The sequence below is a fragment of the Petaurus breviceps genome, unplaced genomic scaffold (genome assembly GCF_028583685.1).
Source record: "Petaurus breviceps papuanus isolate PSGF00001 unplaced genomic scaffold, PetGlider_PUasm1.0 79, whole genome shotgun sequence".
Lineage (NCBI taxonomy): Eukaryota > Metazoa > Chordata > Mammalia > Diprotodontia > Petauridae > Petaurus > Petaurus breviceps.
This window is the reverse complement of record NW_027186523.1, coordinates 10,553,293-10,573,310: the sequence shown is the minus strand read 5'-3', so window position 1 is coordinate 10,573,310 and position 20,018 is coordinate 10,553,293.

Genomic DNA, 20,018 nt, shown 5'->3' with positions numbered 1-20,018 from the left:
TGGCCTGATGCAAGTTCTCTGTAACCTAGTCTTTTAGATGACTGTGAATTTGGCATTAAACTATATGGTCAGCTCATCAGAGTTATACTTTCTCCAGTGGAGTTTGAATACTTGGCATTTCAGCCATAGAGAGGATCTCAGTGCCCAGTATCTTATTTTACCAGATGATCTTCAGAATCTTCCTAAAATAATTCAAATGTAAGAAATTTAATTTTCTGAGCCACCTACTTTCTACTCATATAGAATTGCATATTGAAATATAGGCTATATACATATGCATATATATGTGCATATGCGTAAACACATATTAATACATATGTCTGCATTAAGATACAGGTATAAATATGTGTATACATTTATACATACACATTATCTTCTAGCAAAAACAAGATGAATATTTGTTGGCTATGACATGAAGGATATACAGGTATGATTTGGACTAGATGACCTCTGAAGTCCCTTGAATTAATCTAGACCCAGAATTGAAAAGAAGAGAATAGTCTGCCTTCCTTTCATGAAGTTCCAAAACACTTTGTCCCCCAACTCCCCATAATATCAATCCCCCCTTTTTTAAAAAATATAAACACCTTCTAGATGTTGCCATATGACAATGAGATCTGTAATATCACTGAGATCCTGAGATTCAGGGCTCTCAAATTTCTATAATAATGAGCTTTCTTCACAATTCTATGAAATCATTCAGAAAGTAGATGAATTTATACTAGAGAATGATGAGCTTGATTCCTAGAATGCAGCTGTACAATTCTAGAATGCATTATTAAAGAGAAAGTTTGTACATGCTTAAGAGAAGAAGCAGTGATCACTAAATGCCAGTACATTTCATCAATAAATAATGCCACAGGAACCTCATTTCATGTTTGTAGGGTTATTAGGCTGATAGATTAGGAAGATTGTCATAGATATAGCATACTTTCATTTTAACAAGGTATTTGACAGGCATCCACCCTATCACTGGGGACAAGACAAAGAGATAGCAAAGGGTGATTCAGAAACAGGTTGACTGGGGTCAAAGTATGGTGATTAACAGTTGACCAGAAAGGACATCTCTATGACAGTGCCCCAGGACTCTATCGTTGGCACTATTCTCTTCAAATCAATTATTTGGCTAAAGGCAAAGATGATACGCTAACCAAATTTGTGGATGACGCAAAACTGGCAGAGATAGGTAACATATTTAATGGTTGAACCAGGGTCCAAAAAATTTTAGAGGATAGAACAATGGACATAATCTAACATGGGATTGTTATAGAGATAAATATAAAGTTGTATACTTGAGTTAAATAAATAAATTTATATGAATACAACATAGCAGAGAAAATTATTTTTAAATTTTTTTTAAACTTGTTTTCATGGACAGCAAGATTTATATGAATCAACAGTGTAACATAGCTGTCAAGGAAGCTAATGTGATCTTACTCTGCTTTAAGAAATTCATAGTTTCCAGAAGGATATAGCTACTGATCCTGCCAGATTGTAAGTGGAATATACTATTCAGTTCTGGGTACCGCATTGAACAATTGGAGTAATTTCAGGGGAGATAGATATGGAAAGAGAAGTGTGGACCATGTCACATGAGGATGCATGAAAGGTAAGGAACTTGAATGAAAGAGAGAAAACTAAGAGGAGAACATCATAACTATCTTTAAGTATTTTTAGGGATATGATATAAAATAGGGACTTGATTTGTATTTCCTTTCCCTAAAAAGAAAAGGACAGTGACCAGTAGGTATAAGGGAAGGGAAAAAACTCCTTACGATTAAAGCTGTCCAAAAGTAGAATATATTAAGCCTTTACATATGCTTCTAAACACTTTGTCATTTGCAGTTTATTTATTTTCATATCCAGATTCTGAATCCCTTTGTTTCTGTCTGAGCAGTCTCTTCTCATGGAGAAATTGCTCAGAACTGCCATTCTGATACCCATATATAAGAATTCCAACATCATCAACCCACATGCTTATATTGTTCAGCAATAAGATTCAGGGACAACTACCCACTTGAACCTAGAAACAATTCTCCCTCAAGTACTCATACCTCAACACTTACATAATCAGAGAATCACATATTGTAAGAGCTGGAAGTTCCAACATTCAGTCCTGCCTCTACCTGAACAATAATCCTTTCTACAAAATCCCCAATAAGAAGCTGCCCATTCTTTTTGCTTGATGACTTTCAATGAGATAGAACCCACTACATCCTGAGACTGTTCACTGTGTCACTGAGGGTCTGTACTCAGCCTTCCTCTTATTCGCTATAAAAATGGAATCATATCCTTGGGTCCCTTCTTTAGAGCCATCCTCCTCACATTCTGCACATGCAACCAATAATGACATTTACTCTTTTGTATAGGGATACGTATAAATCTCTATTCTTGGGTAAAATAGACAATGTTATAATGCTTTCCCTTACACATAGATGAAATCTGCTTCTCTGAATCTTTCCCCCTTTCCTCTTCGATCAGCCCACTGGGACCAAGCAGAACAAGTCAATATCTTCTTCTATATGACAGCCCTTCAAATGTTTGAAGACAATCGTCATGCTCCCTATTGTCTCTTCTCCAGGACTAGCATTTCCAATTCTTTCTACCAATCCTCATAAAGTTTAATCTAAGATTCTTTCACCATCCTATTTGCCTTCTTCTGGACATACTACAGCTTTCTAAAAATAAATACAAAATTCCTGACGTGGCTTGGTCAACACAGAGTAGGGTGTAACTACTGATTTCTTTCTGTTTACTATGATTCTCTCAATAAAGTATAGAATCACATTATATTTCCCCTGCCATAACTGTGCATGCATATTGTTTGTACTGCCATAACTGTGCATGCATATTGTTTGTAATCTACTAAAAATTCCTTATAGGAATTTCATCTACCCATGGCTGCTACGGACTATAATTATAAAGTTGATTTTTTTTAATACCAAGTATGTAACTTTATATTTTCCCTACTGAATCTAATCTAATTCAATGTAGCCCATCTTTTTATGCTGCCAAGATGTTATTATATTGGTATTCTGTCATCCAAGGTTCTTGTCATTGGCAAATCTGACAAGCACACCATTTATGCCTTCATCAAATGCACTGAAAAATAAAGTTTAAACAGCAAAGGGCACAGGATAGATCTATAGGTTACTTGAGTAGAGATGTCCCTCTAAGATGATATCTAAAAATCAATGAATACTCTTTGGTTTTGGTCACTCAATCAGTTCCAAGTCAACATAACTTTACTGTCATTAAAATTCACTTATCTAATAAGATCTATCCAATCTAAGAGAATATATTTTGCTTTGACACTGTCTTCAGAACCTTTGCTTTGTGCCCCAGAATGGTAAAACTCTTTGGCTTTGTGTAGGAAGGGGGTATTTAATTTGTTTAATACATAAAATCTGATAACATATGGAAAACACAAGAGCACAATACAAAATTAAATTCTCTAGTGAAAGTACATAACTTGCTCTTGTATTTATGACATGTAAAGACCACTTACTTAGCCCAACCTCTTCTTTGACACATGAAAAAAATGAGGCCCAGAGAGGTTGAGTTGCCAAGGCCACACAAGTGATGAGTGGTGGCAGGCTACTGCCACAAGAAAGAGTTCTGGATTTGGAGTCAGAAGATGAAGTCCAACTCTCTCTCTGTGAGATGTTAGACAACTTACTTCATCTCTCAACTTTGGTTTCTTCATGTCAAATGAGGAAATTGGAATAAATGGTCTCTAAATTCTTTTCAATATCTCATTCTATGTGAAGTTTTAGTACTGGTCCCCAATAATCTTATCTTTGCTGTCTTGAAAACTAAACTCTCTTCTATCCTGATATTTTGTGAGGCATTTGAGAAGAATTTATTAAGCCTTAGGCAAACTCATTGTGAAAAACAGGGAAAGAAGGAAACCAAATTCCTTATACACAACAAATATAGTCCTGATCCCTAAACCAGGAAGAGGCAATGGAAAAAGAAAAAGAAAAATCAATATCTCTGATAAATGTGAAAATATATATAATTATATATGAAATACATAATTTAAAAATATTAAGGAATTGGTTATAATATTTCAATAGGATTTAAATGAGATTAGATTTATTAGGCAAGTCAGTAACATCATCTAGTAAAAAGAATTATGCCTTCTAGTCAGAGGTTTTGTTGTAGAATACACACTCATACACATACATATTTATATATGTATAAATGCACACTTACAGGAATCTGTGAATTTCTTCATATGGACCAATCACTTATAACATATATAGGTGCAAGGCCCTGCTTGTGCTTGCCATAAAGTCTTGAATCTGCATACCCCTCAATTATATGTATATCTTGTTTCTCATAAGTTTGGACATTTAAAGACTGCTGAAATTGCAGAGTCAGGGAGATCATGTTTCATCTTCCCAAACTTATTTGTCCTACTGCCCCCTTTTACAAAAACAAAACAAAAAAAACCCTACTCAGCACCTCCCCCCCCTTGCAGTTAGGTTAACCTTTATTTTTATTCAATTCCCCCCCAATTACACCTGAGGCTGCTACTGCCCTTCTGGATCATTCCAGCACCCCACAGGAGTGGTATCACCCACTTAAGAACATAATAATTATTATTTGCCTTCATCTGCTCCTCCTATGTAGTAATAATACTGTGCCTGAACTCATTCATCAGTATTTAGAACACTCACTTCTTCTTACTCTCCCCATCTAGAGCCCCCAAGTGCTAAACAACAGAACACTTGACTAACCCCAGGTATCTGTTCATTGCCATCCACTTCAACTCTATGCCCCTTATTGCCTCACTCCAGATCTTCTTGTCCCCCTGTGCCCTCTCAAATATTACTTTACAATTAACAATATTCTTCCATTTTTGAACTTTTTTCCCTCATGGTCTATAATCTTCTGCCCTATGCTGAGACCTCATACCAGAGAGCAAATCCCTAACCATCCTTTTCAATATTGCTGCACTTTCTTTCATGCTGACTTGAACTCATTAGTCCTTTGCTCCCCATTACTGCTTTCAGACTCTCATTATACCATCATCTTATCTTTTAAGTTTTACTCTATCCAAATCCATTATCCAATCCAGATCCTGATGACCAAATTTAGCAAAACCCAGGACATTCTCCCTTCTTTTATCAGAGTTCAGTGCCAGGCTCACAAACTCTCTGTCTGCTTTTATTCCTACCTCAAACTAAGGGACTTCACAAATAAGTTGATGTTGCTTCAAATACTTCTCTGTTCTTCATTCTACTCAAATTCCATGACCTAATGTCACCTTCAGTGCACATGAAGATGGCAAGATATTTTATCATGATATCTAAATCAATGTTAAAGAACTCTAAAAATTTATCTGATTTTAATTTTTTCCACTCTATATCTCCCCTTATGCTTTACTATTTCCAAGGTTATTCTTTATCCTCATTAGGAGCTCTCATCCCTCCACCTCTACATATTTTCTAAGATCATCTTCCTGCCTCAAATTCTATTTTTCTCTCTTCTGAACCCAACCTCTTCTTTTTTTTTCAATGTTATCTTATTAAATTTGTTTATCTAATTTTAGTTTACAACATTCAGTTCCACAATCCCTTGAGTTCCAAATTTTCTCCAGCTCCCTCACCCCTCCCCCATGGCGGCATGCAATCTGATATAGGCTCTACAAATACCTTTGCATTATGTATTAATCAGGTTGTAAAGAGGAATTATAACCAATGAAGTGAATGAGAAAGAAGGAATGAAACAAAACTAAACACAAAAGAGAAAGCATGTAGTTTACTTCAATCTGCATTCAAACTCCATAGTTCTTTTCTCTGGATATGGATATCCTTTCCATCATGAGTCTTTTGGAGTTGTCTTATAACCTTGCATTGCTGAGAAGAACCCAGTCTATCAGAGTTATTAGTCATAGATACAATGTGTCTATAATTGTGTACAAAGTTCTCCTGGTTCTGCTGCCATCTCTTCTTGAACTAATTAAATGTTCTATTATTCTTTATTCTTGAATCTCTTGATTCCTTGTTCTCTCTCCACTTTTGTCTTGCCAACCCCAACCATCTGCTTCCTTTCCCTCCCTTCATAGGCTGGTCAATCGATTGGGAGGAAGATATAAAACCAGGTTTGCAGGAAATACTACAAATTTATGTTATCTCATATCAACTGGGCCCTCACTGCAACAAGGCAGTTGTTTTATTCTTCCCTGTTTCTCTATCCCTCTCATCAAAAGGGTCTATTTAAACTTTCTTTTCTCTACTCATCACTAACCTAAATAAATTGAAACTATCTGATAAAAACTCTTTCTTATCCTCTTTTCTTCATCTAACAATCCATGAATATGATCCTCCATTCTAGTCTGTAATAAAAAATGTAGCACTTCTGGACAATAACAACTATTCAATATTTATACTTCGTCATGCCCATCATCGGTCAAAGGTGTTACCTCCTTTTAATTCCATCAGAGATAGTTGTTTTCATTTAATAACAGAATAATTTTTTTTATTAAAGTGTCATTTTATCTTTGAAGAAAAATGAGAAAATGCACCTTCTTGCTTTCTTTGGATAGGTAGAGGTTGATGGATGTTGCACACAATAAGATTTGGATGATATGTGAATTAATGATTATGAATTTATTTTGTCTGTCTTTTTAAAATTCTTACAAAGGATAACTCTTTGGGTAGGGAAGAGAACATATTTGGAAAGGAAGATGATGTTAAAACAAAATATATGAATAAAATTTAAAAATGTATAAAAGAGAAGAAAATATCTCTGACCTATAATTCTGAACTTTTTTTCTGACTTAGCATTTTGTACTTTCTCAAAGGCAAATTTTAATGATGGCCTTGGAAGGGGACATTTTCTATTTAGGTCACAGATCACATTGTGAAAATGGTCATTTAAAAAAAAGTGTTGCTGCTATAGAAATGGTAATGATGATAAACCCTTGTTGCTTTTTTTGATCAAAGAGAACATAACATATTTGCTATTTCTAGTACTGATAGGTAAATCTAACTTTAGGTTAAGCTATTGGGCCTGTTTTGTTGATTTATTAACATCCTAATCAAGTGCTGAAAGATTCACTAAACTGACTATAGGAGGCTCATTTAATTCTAACAAGGATAAATTCCAAAGCAACCTCCAAAAACATTGATGTTTCTAGTCATCTATTCTATGTGTGAACATTGAAAATTGTTTTAAAATTACTAGTACCTCAGCATTCCCACAATCTTCCCATCTATAGCCTTAGAATCTCACCTCTCTACCTACTTGAGTCATTTTTACCCTCCCAACACTAATTTTAAATAAATAAATAAATAAAATGCATATCAGTTAAGTACATAGAAAATCAAACAAAAAAATCAAACACTAGATTCTTCTACAACATATCCCCTCACTTATATCTTCAAAAATCTATGGTTTTTCTTTAACGTTATGTGAACCAGTATAGAGTACTGTTATCTACATGTCAAGCTCATCTGAAGACGTTTTAAAAAATCTTTTGTTTTGGGGGTGAGGAAGAGAAAAAAAGAAGCAACAACGCATAAATCCCCGTCGTTTGGGAAAGCCATTTACTCATGAAAAGTAATTGTGGTTAGACATATTTAGCTTAAATTACTGACATTCGTGTTGAAATTCTGTAAATATTTATAATGAATTTAAATTCATGTAAATACTATATACCATTTCAGCAATTTAATGGAATTCATTTATAGCACATGAAAAAAAAAATGGACTGAGCTCCCACATCTGTAAGAACTGAAGAGTTTTTCATTTATTTTCAAATATGTGTTTCTGAATAGTTTGATGTCCACAAGGAAGAAGAATACTTGTTATTCCATGCATAGAATGTCTTTTAAATATATTGGATTGGAGGTAGGCCTTTGTATAGGATACAAAATTGGGGACTTTAGAATTGGGGTGGGGACAACTTCTGTGTCCTTGGCATTTTAATGAAATAGACCACATTGAGTCTGTCAATACTGACTTAATTCATTTGATAATAACTCAATCTTCCACTTTAATTTTTCTTATATAAACCTGTATTCAGTATGTTTAAACATGAGCTAATAAGTGTGTGTATGCATGTATATATATATATATATAGGTATAGATATATACATACACATTTATACATATGTAAGTATTTATACATGCATATATATGCATACATATATGTGTAATGTGTATGTATGTGTGTATCTATATATTTGTTCTTGAACATGTGGTATGTATCCTAAAAAAGACTTGAGAACTAATTTAGATTACTTTAAATATCTATATTTATAAAATTCATGGTAAGTTCTTCAGTATGGTTTCCCATAGTCATCTTTTTCTAAATGCTTGAGTGTGCAAGAAATGTAAACAGAGATCAAGAGAGAAAAAATTCACTTGGAAAAAGACAAGAATTTATATGGCTAAGAATGGTTGATTTAAAAAGACAATCAAGCAATTATTCAATAATTTCATGTGTCATAAAAAGTCAATTCATATCTATCAGGAACTGAGGTCTAGACTTTATTACTCTTTATGTAGCCAAAATCTTGTCAGTTCTATCTCCATTATTCAGCTTCATTATTCTCTCAAAAAGCCCCTTCGCACCACTCAATTGGAAACTAGCCTAATTTAGGCCCTTATTACCATCATGTTTCAAAAGTCTTTTCCCTTGGTCTCTGCCTCATCTATTTCTCTCCAAACCTTTCTTTGTTCTACTGACAAGGACATACTGAAAGCAAAAATCTGACCATTAAGTTCTCATGGTGAGTAAAGCAGAGACTCCCTAGTATCATTAAGATCAAATACAAATAAATGGTGATGCTAGAAATATTTTTGTATGTTAGTTTCTGCTTTTTGTGTGTTTTTGTTTTGTCAATAACCTTCTTGTTGGAATAATCCAAATAGAGTGCTAAAGACCATTCATATTTGTAAAACTCATTTTATGTAATTACCTATTATTTTCCAAAAAATTGGACAAATTGATAACTCTATCAGTCATGTAATAGCATACTTATTTTACCAGAGTCATAATACCATTACATTTCCTTTTCTTTTCTTGTCTTTGAAAACCTTATGGGCTAAGTATTGGGGATACAGATAAAGGAGTCCCAGCTCATAAACAGCTTAAAATTAATGGGGGAAGACAATACACAAAAGGAAAGTTGAAAGCGGGGTTGGGGGGCAACCATCACAGAGTACCTAGTCTGAGAGAATGATATTCAAAAGCAAAAAAAGCAGTGATGGAAAATAAAGAAGTTAAATAGAAAGTTCTGATCCCTTCATAAATGATGGCTTTGAGGGGTGTGGAGTCAAGATGGCAGAGAAGAAACAGGACTTCCACAGGGCTCCTGCTCCCACCTCCTCCAATTCATGTAAACAAACTTTGGAGGTACCAAACCCACAAAATGACACAGAAAAGCTAACCTCCTGCTGAAGACAGTCTGGCAGGCTGTCAGGAAGCTGAGCCCAGCCCTGAGCAAGCCCAAGCTTTAACCCTCAGGGTGGCCACAACCAACTGCTGGATGGAGGGACTTCAGATCACCAGCAGCTGTGGTGCTTTCCAGAATTAACCCATAGATGCTAAGGACAAAGTGAGAGGTGTGGTGTGGACTTTGGGACCTGGGAGTTCCAGATGCAGTCTGGCCTTTGTCCCAGGTGAGAAGCGGCTGAGACCTGGAGGCCATCCAGCAACTGCCTTGGCTGCTTCAGAGCTCTTGGCCTGCAGATTGCAGGGGGACTAAGCACCCAGTCTAAGGAATAATCACTCTTGCTTTAACCTGCTTGGATCTGGTTCACTGTCTGGGGTGGAGGTCCTGGGGTGTGTGGCCAGTGTGCCAGAGTATGTGGAGGCTTCAGAGAGGGCAGCCAACTAAAAGCTCCAGCAGCTGAGAAAACCCCAGCTATTGGGACAAAGCTCTCCCCTCTGGTAGCAGAGTTCTACCGTGGAAAAAAGCTCAAAAATCAAATAATTGAGTGGTAACATGAGCAAGCAAGGGAAGCAAGGCAAGCACGGTGGTCCGACTTTGGATTCCTTTTTGGGGGAACAAAAAGGATTGGGGCATGGAAGAGGAAGAAGACAGCAAAGTCAGAGCTCCTGCACCAAAAGTTTCCATCAAAAGAATAAGCTACTTACAGGCCATAGAGGAGCTTAAAAAGAATTGTGAAAAGCAAATAAGAGAAGTGGAGGAAAAATAGGGAAGAGAAATGAGAATGATACAAGAAAATTATGAAATGAGAGTCAACAACCTGACTGAAGAAAATAATACCTTAAAAATAGACTAACTCAAATGGCAAAAGAGGCTCAAAAAGGCAGTGAGGAGAAGAATGCCTTAAAAAGTCAAATTTGCCATATGGAATAAGAATTTCAAAAGCTCGCTGAAGACAATCATTCCATCAGAATTAGATTGGAGCAAATGGAAACTAGTGACTTTATGAGAAATCAAGATACTATTAAACAGATCCAAACAAATGAAAAAATAGAAGGCAATGTGAAATATCTCACTGGGAAAACCACTGACCTGTTAAATAGATCCAGGAGAGATAATTTAAAAATTATTGGACTACCTGAAAGCCATGATCAAAAAAAGAACCTAGAAATCATCCTTATAGAAATTCTCAATGGAAATTGCCCTGATGTTTTAGAACCAGAGGGCAAAATAGAGGTTGAAAGAATTCACTGATCACCTCTTGAAAAAGATACCAAATAAAAGATTCTTGGAATATTATAGCCAGGTTCTGGAGTTCCCAGATCAAGGAGAAAATATTACAAGCAGCCAGGAATAAACAAGGTGAATACTGGGGAAACACAATCAGGATAACACAGGATCTGACAGCTTCTACACTGAGTGATCAAAGGGCTTGGAATATAAAATTGCAGAGGTCAGAGGAGCTGGGATTGAAACCAAGAATCACCTACCCAGCAAAACTGAGTATCATGCTTCAGGGGAAAATATGGTCATTCAGTGGAAGAGGACTTTCAAGCATTCTTGATGAAAAAAACAGAGTTGAATAGAAAATTTGACACTCAGATACAAGAAGAAATAAAAGAATGAGAAGGTAAACAGGGAAAAGAAATCATAAGGAACTTATCAAAGTTGAACTATTTACATTCCTACATGGAAAAACGTTAATTGTAACTGATGTAACTTTCCTCAGTATGAAAATAGTTGAGGGGAATAGAAATGTGTATGTATGGATATATACATATATACACATATATGTCTATATAGGAGGGAATATGGGCATGTGAATACATATGTGAGTGTGTGTATGTATATGTACAGGTATACATAGACAGAAGGCACAGGACCAACTGATTAGGAAGAGATGATACTTAAAAGGTGAAATTAAGAGATGAGAGGGAATATAATGAGAGGAGATGGGAAGAGATAGAATGGTATAAATTATCTCGTATAGAAGAGGCAAGGGAAAACTTTTACAATGGAGGAGAAGAACAGGAAAGTAAAAGGGAATGAGTCAACCTTATTTTCATTGAATTTGGCTTAGGGAGGGAATGACATATTCACTAAATAGGGCATCTTACATTACAGGAGAGTAGGGGGAAAGGGGAAAAGAGGGGGATGGTGGAAGGGAGGGCAATCTGGGGGGGGAAGTTGGAAGCACCCACTTTTGAAAAGGGAAAGGATCAAAGTAGAAAATAGAACTAGTGGGGGGTGGGATAGGATGGAGGAATATATTTCCCTATGGAAATGTTTTGTATAGCTACGCATGTACAACCTATACTGAATTGCTTCTCTTCCCATTAAGGGTGGGTGATGAGGGAGGAAGGGAATGAATCTGGAATTCAAAGCTTTAAAATCAAATGTTTAAAATATATTATTATTATTATTATTATTATTATTATTATTTTACATGTAACTGGGAAATATGATATACAGGCACTGGGGCATAGAGATCCACCGTGCCCTACTGGAAATTTGGAGAGGGGATGGGAGAAGATATAGGAGAAAGCAGATTGTGGGAGGTGGTATTCAGTAGAATTGCTGTTTTGGGGTGGTGGGTAGGGGAAAATGGGGAGAAAATTTGTAATTCAATACCTTTTGGAAAGAAATGATGTAAACTAAAAAAATAAATAAATGATGGCTTTGGGAGGAATTTATTTGACTTGATTAGTCTCCATGATTTTGAGATTTCAGCTAATGAGCTTATCTTGGGAAGAGGTATGATATTCATAGAGGTAAAACCAAGCAAACAGCTGGTGGAAAATGAGTGAATTGACTCCACTGAATTTATATATATATATCATTCTTTATTTAGTACCAATAGTCTTGCAAATACTATTTCATAGCACAATTTGATAATATGAATGCAGAAATCTCCCACTTTTAAAATTTTCTTCATATATTTTACTTCTGTTTCTTCAATATACTTCAGTATTAATATTTTAGAAGGGTATTGTCTAATTCTATAAAGCACACCATTGGCATTTTGATTCTTATAGCATTAAACCTGTAGCTTAACTTGAAAAGAATTAAAATCTTGACTACATTTAGCCTAACCATGAACTTTGAGTATCTCTGCAATCATTTAACTCTCCCATAATTAAAATAAATATTTTTAAAAATATTTAAATTTTAAAATTAAAAAAATTAAAAATTAAAGACTATTATTTTTTGTGTAAGTTATTAAATAGTGAATGTCCAGCATGGGTCATCTCATATTGAGATATTTGCTTTGAAAAAGAGAATACTTAGAGGAGTCATGATATCTTTATATTCAAATGCTTGAAAAACTGTCATGTTGGAGAAGGATTAATCTTTGTGATTGGTTGGTTGACTGGTTGGTTCCCATAAGTTTAAGAACAATGGATAGAAGCTGCAAAGAGCTAAATTTTATTTTGCTGTAATAAAAATATTTCCCAATAATTATAACTGTCCAGAAGTATATTTGGTTAATTTGTGAGATAATCAATAAGTTAACATGTATTAAGCACCTACTCTGTGCCAGAAGCTGAACTAAATGCTGGGCATACAAAAAGAATCAAAAGGCAAAAGTCCTCAAGGAGCTTACAATTCAATAGGGGATTGACAACAAGGCAAAAAAAAAAAAAAGCTGGAATGAGGCATGTGGAAGCTAATGAGACAAGAAGAATTAATCAAATTCAAAGGTATGAAAAAAATAGAAGAAAATGTAAAATACCTCATGAGAAGAACAACTGACCTGGAAAACAGATTCAGGAGAAACAATGGCACAGTCACTGAGCTAACTGAAAGCCATAATCAAAAAGAGGACCTGGAAAGCATCTTTCAAGAAATTATCAAGGAAGCCTGCCCTGATACCTTGGAAACAGAGCAAAAAAGGCATTGAAAGAATTAACCTATCACCTCAGTAAAGAGTTTCCAAAATAAAAACTCCAAGGAACATTATGGCCAAATTTCAGAACTATGGGGTCAAGGAAAAAACTACTACAAGTGGACATAATCATTTCAAATGATGGGGAGCCACAATCAGGATTACACAGGATTTAGCAGCTGCAACAGTAAAGGATTAGAGTTCATGTAACATGTTATTCCAAAAGATAAAGGAGGTAGAACTACAAGCAAGAATCACTTAGCCAGCAAAAGTAAGCCTAATACTTCAAGAGGGAAAAAATGTTGATCACTAAAGGATATAGACACACACAGAATAAAGGTAAGGGGCTGCATGAATGAAATGCCTCATGCTGAAATAAAAAAAAAAGTAGAGGTTGCAATCCTGATCTCAGATAAAGCAAAAGCAAAAATGGACCTAATTAAAAGAAATAAGGTACCGTAGACAATGAAGTAATATCAATAGTAAACATATATACACCAAATGGTATAGGAAAAGTTAAGTGAGTTACAGGTTTATGACTACACAAGAGATAGAGAGCATTCCAAAATGTAAAACAGATAATTTTGGTTATAATAAATTAAAAAGATTTTGCACAAACAAAAGCAATTCAACCCAGATTAGAAGGAAAGGAGAAAGATAGGAAACAATCTTTACAACAAGTGTCTCTGATAAAGGCTGCATTTATCAAATATGTAGTGAGCTGAGTCAAATTTATAAGAATACAATTGCCCAATTGATAAATGACCAAAGGATATGAACAGGCAGTTTTCAGATGAAGAAATCAAAGCTATGTATAGGCCTAAGAAGTGCTCTAAATCACTTTTGATTAGAGAAATGCAAATTAAAACAGCTCTGAGATACTACTTCATACCTATCAAATTGGCAAATATGACAAGAAAAGGAAATGATAAAAGTGGGAAAATTTGGACACAAATACATTGTTAGTGGAGTTATGAACTGATGCAACCCTTCTGGAGAACAATTTTGATCTATGCAACCAAACTGTGCATACTCTTTGATCCAGCAATACTACATCTAGGTTTGTATCCCAAAGAGATCATATACAAAAGGAAAAGGACCTACATGTGCAAAAATATTTATAGCAGCCCTTTTCATGGCAGCAAAATATTGAAAATAGAGGGATTGCCCATCAAATGGGGCTTCTGTAACAGCAGTAAAGTCCTCTTTCAGGATTTCTGTCTAATGACACAAGACAGGGTGTTTTCGTCTGACAGACCAACAGACAGAGTGCTACAGAGTACAGAAATTACAAGCATTCTTCCTCTCAGTTCTGCTTGGTCCCAGCTCCTGTGTGAGCTTTTCTCTTCCATCTTTCCTGTTCCACGCTTTCGGCAAGCTCCTCCCACTGTAGTCTCCATGTGATGATATTTGGCCTATTAAGGGCAGGGAAGGTCTTCAAATTCCCTTAGGCCTGTTAAGGGCAAGAAAGGTATCCAAACTCCCTTAAGCCTAATAAGGGCAACACAGTATGTACTGTTTCTAACAAAGACTTTTGATACAACCAGAGGTGAGGCTCAAAGATACTTGAATAGCAGAAACAAGCAGCAAAGTACTAATTTACTTACCATTACAGCTTCTTGGAGTTGTGCTGAAGCACAGAGATTTGGCTGCTGAAGAATACCAGTGCACATGGTGATTTTTCTGAGCTGTTGTCTCCCAGTTCCCTTGTTTGTGCTGAGGCACTTGGGGATCCTGGTGTTGGCATACTTGCCTGCTCTACTATACAGGGGTTCAGGATCTCCCCCTGGTGCTGAGATGGGTCTTTCCACTGGTTTGCTGAGACACCTCCCATTCTGTACTGCTCCCCCTCCCTCAGAGCAAGATGGGCCTTTTCCATTAATCCCCCAAGCTTCCTGGGCTAAAAGACTGCTGTACCCCATCTTTCTGCTGGATCAGTTGTTTCAGGTATTTTCCTGGGGTGATATTTTCTGGGCTTTCAGAGGTCAGTAAGGGAAGGTGAGAGTGATCTATGTCTTACTCTGCCATCTTGGCTTCTGGAAGTGGAACTCCTATGATTCACTCAATCAAATTGCTATTTGCTATTGAGACTTAAATCTCTCAATCATATTGTCCTTTTATATTGTTACTTTGATTGTCTTAAAGTTTATAAACTGAATTTTTAAAAATATCTACTCTTCTGAATTTACAAATTATTTACTGAACAGAGTTGAAATGTAGTTCATGAGATCGTCCAAATGTCCCTGTTTGTGAAAATCATTGTACTGATTACCAAGCCCAAGAATTGTTTTTAATAGTATTTTTTGTAATTACATGTAAAGACAATTTTTATTATTCATTTCATTTAATATTTTATTTTCCTCCAATTACATCTAAAAACAATTTTGAACATTCTTTGATTTCCAAATTCTCTTCCTCCATCCCTACCCCCATCATTGAGAAGGCAAGCAATTTGATAGAGGTTTTACATGTGCAAAACATTTTCATATTAGTCTCATAGTAAAAGAAAATGTAGACCAAAAAAAACCCAAGAAAAATAAAGTTTAAAAAAGTATGCTTTGACCTGTATTCAGACTCCATCAGTTCTTTCTTTGGGGAAGCATAGCATTTTTCATCATAAGTCCCTCGGAGTTGTCTTGGATCATTGTATGACACAGATAGCCAAGTTGCTCACAATTGATCATCTTACAATATTGATGTTACTATGTACAGTGTTCTCAAGGTTCTGTTTATTTAATTTTGCATCAGTTCATGTAAGTCTTTCCAAATTCTTTTTGAGACCATCTTGTTTATCATTTCTTATAGAACATTACATCAAAATCATATATAGCTGCTTTTCCAGCCATTCCCCCAAATTGTTGGCATCCCCTCAGTTTCCAATTTCTTGTCATCACAAAAAGAGCTATCCTAAATATTTCTTGTACATATAGGTCCTTTGCCTTTTTGATTTTTATCTCTTCAGGATACAGACCTAGTAGTGGTATTGCTGGGTCAAAGAGTATGCCCTATGGGCATAGTTCTAAATTACTTTCCAGAGTGGTTGCATCAGTTCCCAACTCCCCCAACAGTACATTAGTGTCTCAATTTTTCCACATCTCCTCCAACATTTGTCATTTTCCTTTCCTATGATATTAGCCAAACTAATATATGTGAGGTGGTATCTCACAATTATTTTGATATTCATTTCTCCAGTCAACAAAGGTATAGCTATTTTTTTTTGGTATGGCTATAGACAACTTTAATTATATTATCTGAAAACTAATTTTTTCATATCTTTAGACCATTTATCAATTCAGGAATGGCTCTTATTTTTGTAAATTTGAGTATGTTCTCTATATATTTCAAAAAATCAGACCTATATCAAGAAACTTGCTTCAAATATGTTTTCACAGTTTGTGATTGCTAACTATCTCTCCTGGATCCTATTACCCCTCCCCATTTCTTCTGTTCTCTCTCCTTTCACCTTGTCCCTCTTCAAAATTGTTTTGCTTCTGACTACTCCCTCCCCAAATCTGACCTCTCTTCTATCACCACTCCCCTTTTTCTATCCCCTTTTCCTCCTACTTTCCTGTAGGTAAGATAGATTTCTGTCTTCAACTGAGCATGAATGCTATTCCTTCTTTGAGCCAATTCTTATGAGAGTAAGGTTCTCATGTTCCCTGCCACCTCTCCCATCTTCCCCTCCACTGTAAAAGCCCTTTCTTGCCTTCTTGATGATGAGGTAATTTCCCCCATTCTACCTCTCCCTTTCTCCTTCAGCCAGAGCATTTCTCTTTCTTACCCCTTAATTTTATTATAAGTTGTTTTCCAATGAGATATTTCATATTTTTCTTTTTTTCATTCTCTTGATTTGTTTGATTGTTTCTAGATGTCTCATAAAGTCATTAGCTTCCACTTGCCCAGTTATAACTTTTAAGAAATCATTTTCTTCACTAAGCTTTTGTACCTCCCTTTCCATTTGGTCAATTCTATTTTTAAGGAGTTCTTATCTTCAGTGAATTTTTGTGTCTCTTTTTTCATTTGACCAATTCTACTTTTCAAGGCATTCTTCTCCTCACTGGATTTTTGTACCTATTTTACTATTTGACCTATTATTTTTAAGGTGTTATTTTCTTCAATATTTTTTATGCCTCCTTTATTAAGTTATTGACTCCTTTTTCATGGTTTTCTTGCATCACTTTCATTTCTCTCCCCAATTTTTTTCTTTAACTCTCTTACTTGATTTTAAAAATCCTTTTTGAGATCTTCCATGGCTTGAGACCAATTTCTATTTTTCTTTGAGGCTTAGGAGCTGGGGATTTTGACTTTGTTGTCTTCTTATGAATGTTTGTTTTGATCTTCCTTGTTACCATAGTAACTTCATATACTCAGAAATTTTTCTGTTGTTTGTTCACTTTTCCAACCTATTTATTGACTTTTAACTCTTTGCTAAAGTGGGGCTCTGCTTCCAGGGTGGAAGGTGCCCTGTACCAAGCTTTAAGGCTTTTGTGCAGCTATTTTCAGAAAACTTATAGGGACCTATAAGTTTTCAGTTCTTCCAGGGTTGTATGATCTAAGGAGAGATATGTTTACTACTATGCTGGCTTATGCCCTGCTCTTTGATCACAAAGCAGTCTTTTCTGCCCTTGAATTGTGATAAGGGTACTCGCTTTACTGTGGCCACGAGCTCAGGTGTGCTAGTACTCTTCTTTGCCCTGAGACTGCCTCCCAGAACTGCACCCAGGTCCAAGTATGGGCAAATACATCAAATAAAAAAACTACTTGAGATAATAAATAACTTTAGCAAAGTTGCAGGATATAAAATAAACCCATATAAATCCTTGGCATTCCTATATATCTCTAACAAAGCCCAAAATCAAGAAATAGAGAAATTCCATTTAAAGCTACTATAGACACTATAAAATATTTGGGAGTCTATGTGTCAAAACAAATCCATGAACACAATTACAAAACACTTGGCAGAAATAAAGTCATATCTAAATAATTGGAAAAGCATCAGTTGCTCATGGTTAAGTTGAGTTAATATAGTAAAAATGACAATTTTACCAAAATTAATTTACTTATTTAGTGCCATACTAATCAATCTACCATTTTTTTATAGAGCTAGAAAAAATAGTAACAAAATTCATCTGGAAGAAAAAAGGTCCAGAATATCAAGGGAATTAATTAATGAGAAGAAATACTAGGGAAGGTGGCCTAGCCATATCAGATTTTAAACTACATCATGAAGCATCAGTCATCAAAACTACTTGGTACTGACTGAGGAAGAGAGCAGTGGATCAGTGGAATAGATTAAGTACACAAGACACAGTAGTCAATGACTAGAGTAATCTACTGTTTGATAAATCCAAAGACTCCACCTTCTGGGATAAGAGTTGTCAACTGATCCATCAAGTCTAGAGAGCAATTTGGAACTATGCCAAAAGGGCTATAAAAATGTGTGTACCCTTTGACCCAGCAATGCCACTTCTAGGGCTGTATCCCAAAGAAATCATACAAGTGGGAAAAGGACCCCTATGTACAAAAATATTTATAGCAGCTCTTTTAGTGGTGGCAAAGTATTGGAAATCAAGAGGATGCCCATCAATTGGGGAATGGCCAAACAAGTTGTGGTATATGAACGTAATAGAATACTGTTGTGCTATAAGAACTGAGGAGCAGATGGACTTCATAATAACCTGGAGAGACATATATATATATATTATAAACTGATGCTAAGTGAAGGGAGCAGAACCAGGAGAACTTTGTACATAATTACAGATACATTTTATCTGTGGTGACTAACTTTGGTAGATTGGGCTCCTCTTAGCACTGCAAGGCTATAAGAAAACTCCAAAAGACTCATTATGGAAAGAGCTATCCATATCCAGAGAAAGAATTACACAGTCTGAATGAAGATTGAAGCAAACTACTTGCTCTTTCTCTTTTTTGTTTTGTTTTGTCCCTTCTTTCTCATTATTCTTTCCATTGGTTATAATCCTTCTTTACAACTTGACTAATGCTTAATGTGAAAGTATTTGTAGAGCCTATATTGGATTACATGCCACCATGGGGGAAAAGGGTGAGGAGAAGGAGGGGAAGAAAATTTGCAACTCAAAAGCTTGTGGAACTGAATGTTATAAACTAAAAGTAAATAAATAATTCCAAAAAATATAATCAATCTTTTCTACGTTTCTTTAAGGTTGATAAACAATTTTGTAAAATTCACAATTTTTCTGCTTGATGCGAGAAAGACTTCTTCATAACTATTTAAAATATTACTTTCTTTAATATTAAAGTTCTCAAACTTAGCATCTACATGTCAGACTGAGTTGAACTTGTAGTTCATTAAATCCATGGAATTTTATACGTTATCACATCAAATCTAATCATCTGTACATAATTTTCTCTAAAGTTTCTAGTCATTTTTAAATACAATTTCATTTTTTAGCATTTTGAATTGTTCATTTTATTTATTTCTAGTAGTATAACACTTCTCAGGTTTTCTGGAAATTTTGTGTTCTCAATATTAATTTATTTCACTTGTAGGAATCTCAAATATCTTTCTATTTTGCTACTTAATTTTCCCCTAATATTCTTTGCTTAATAGAAGTTTGTTTTTTTAAAATAAATTCTGCTTGTCTGTTTTTGAGTGTTCACTTTTTAATGACCTTTCCAATACTTTTTTCCTAAAGAATAAATTATTTCTTATCTTCTTGACAAAATAAATATCAACTTGGGTG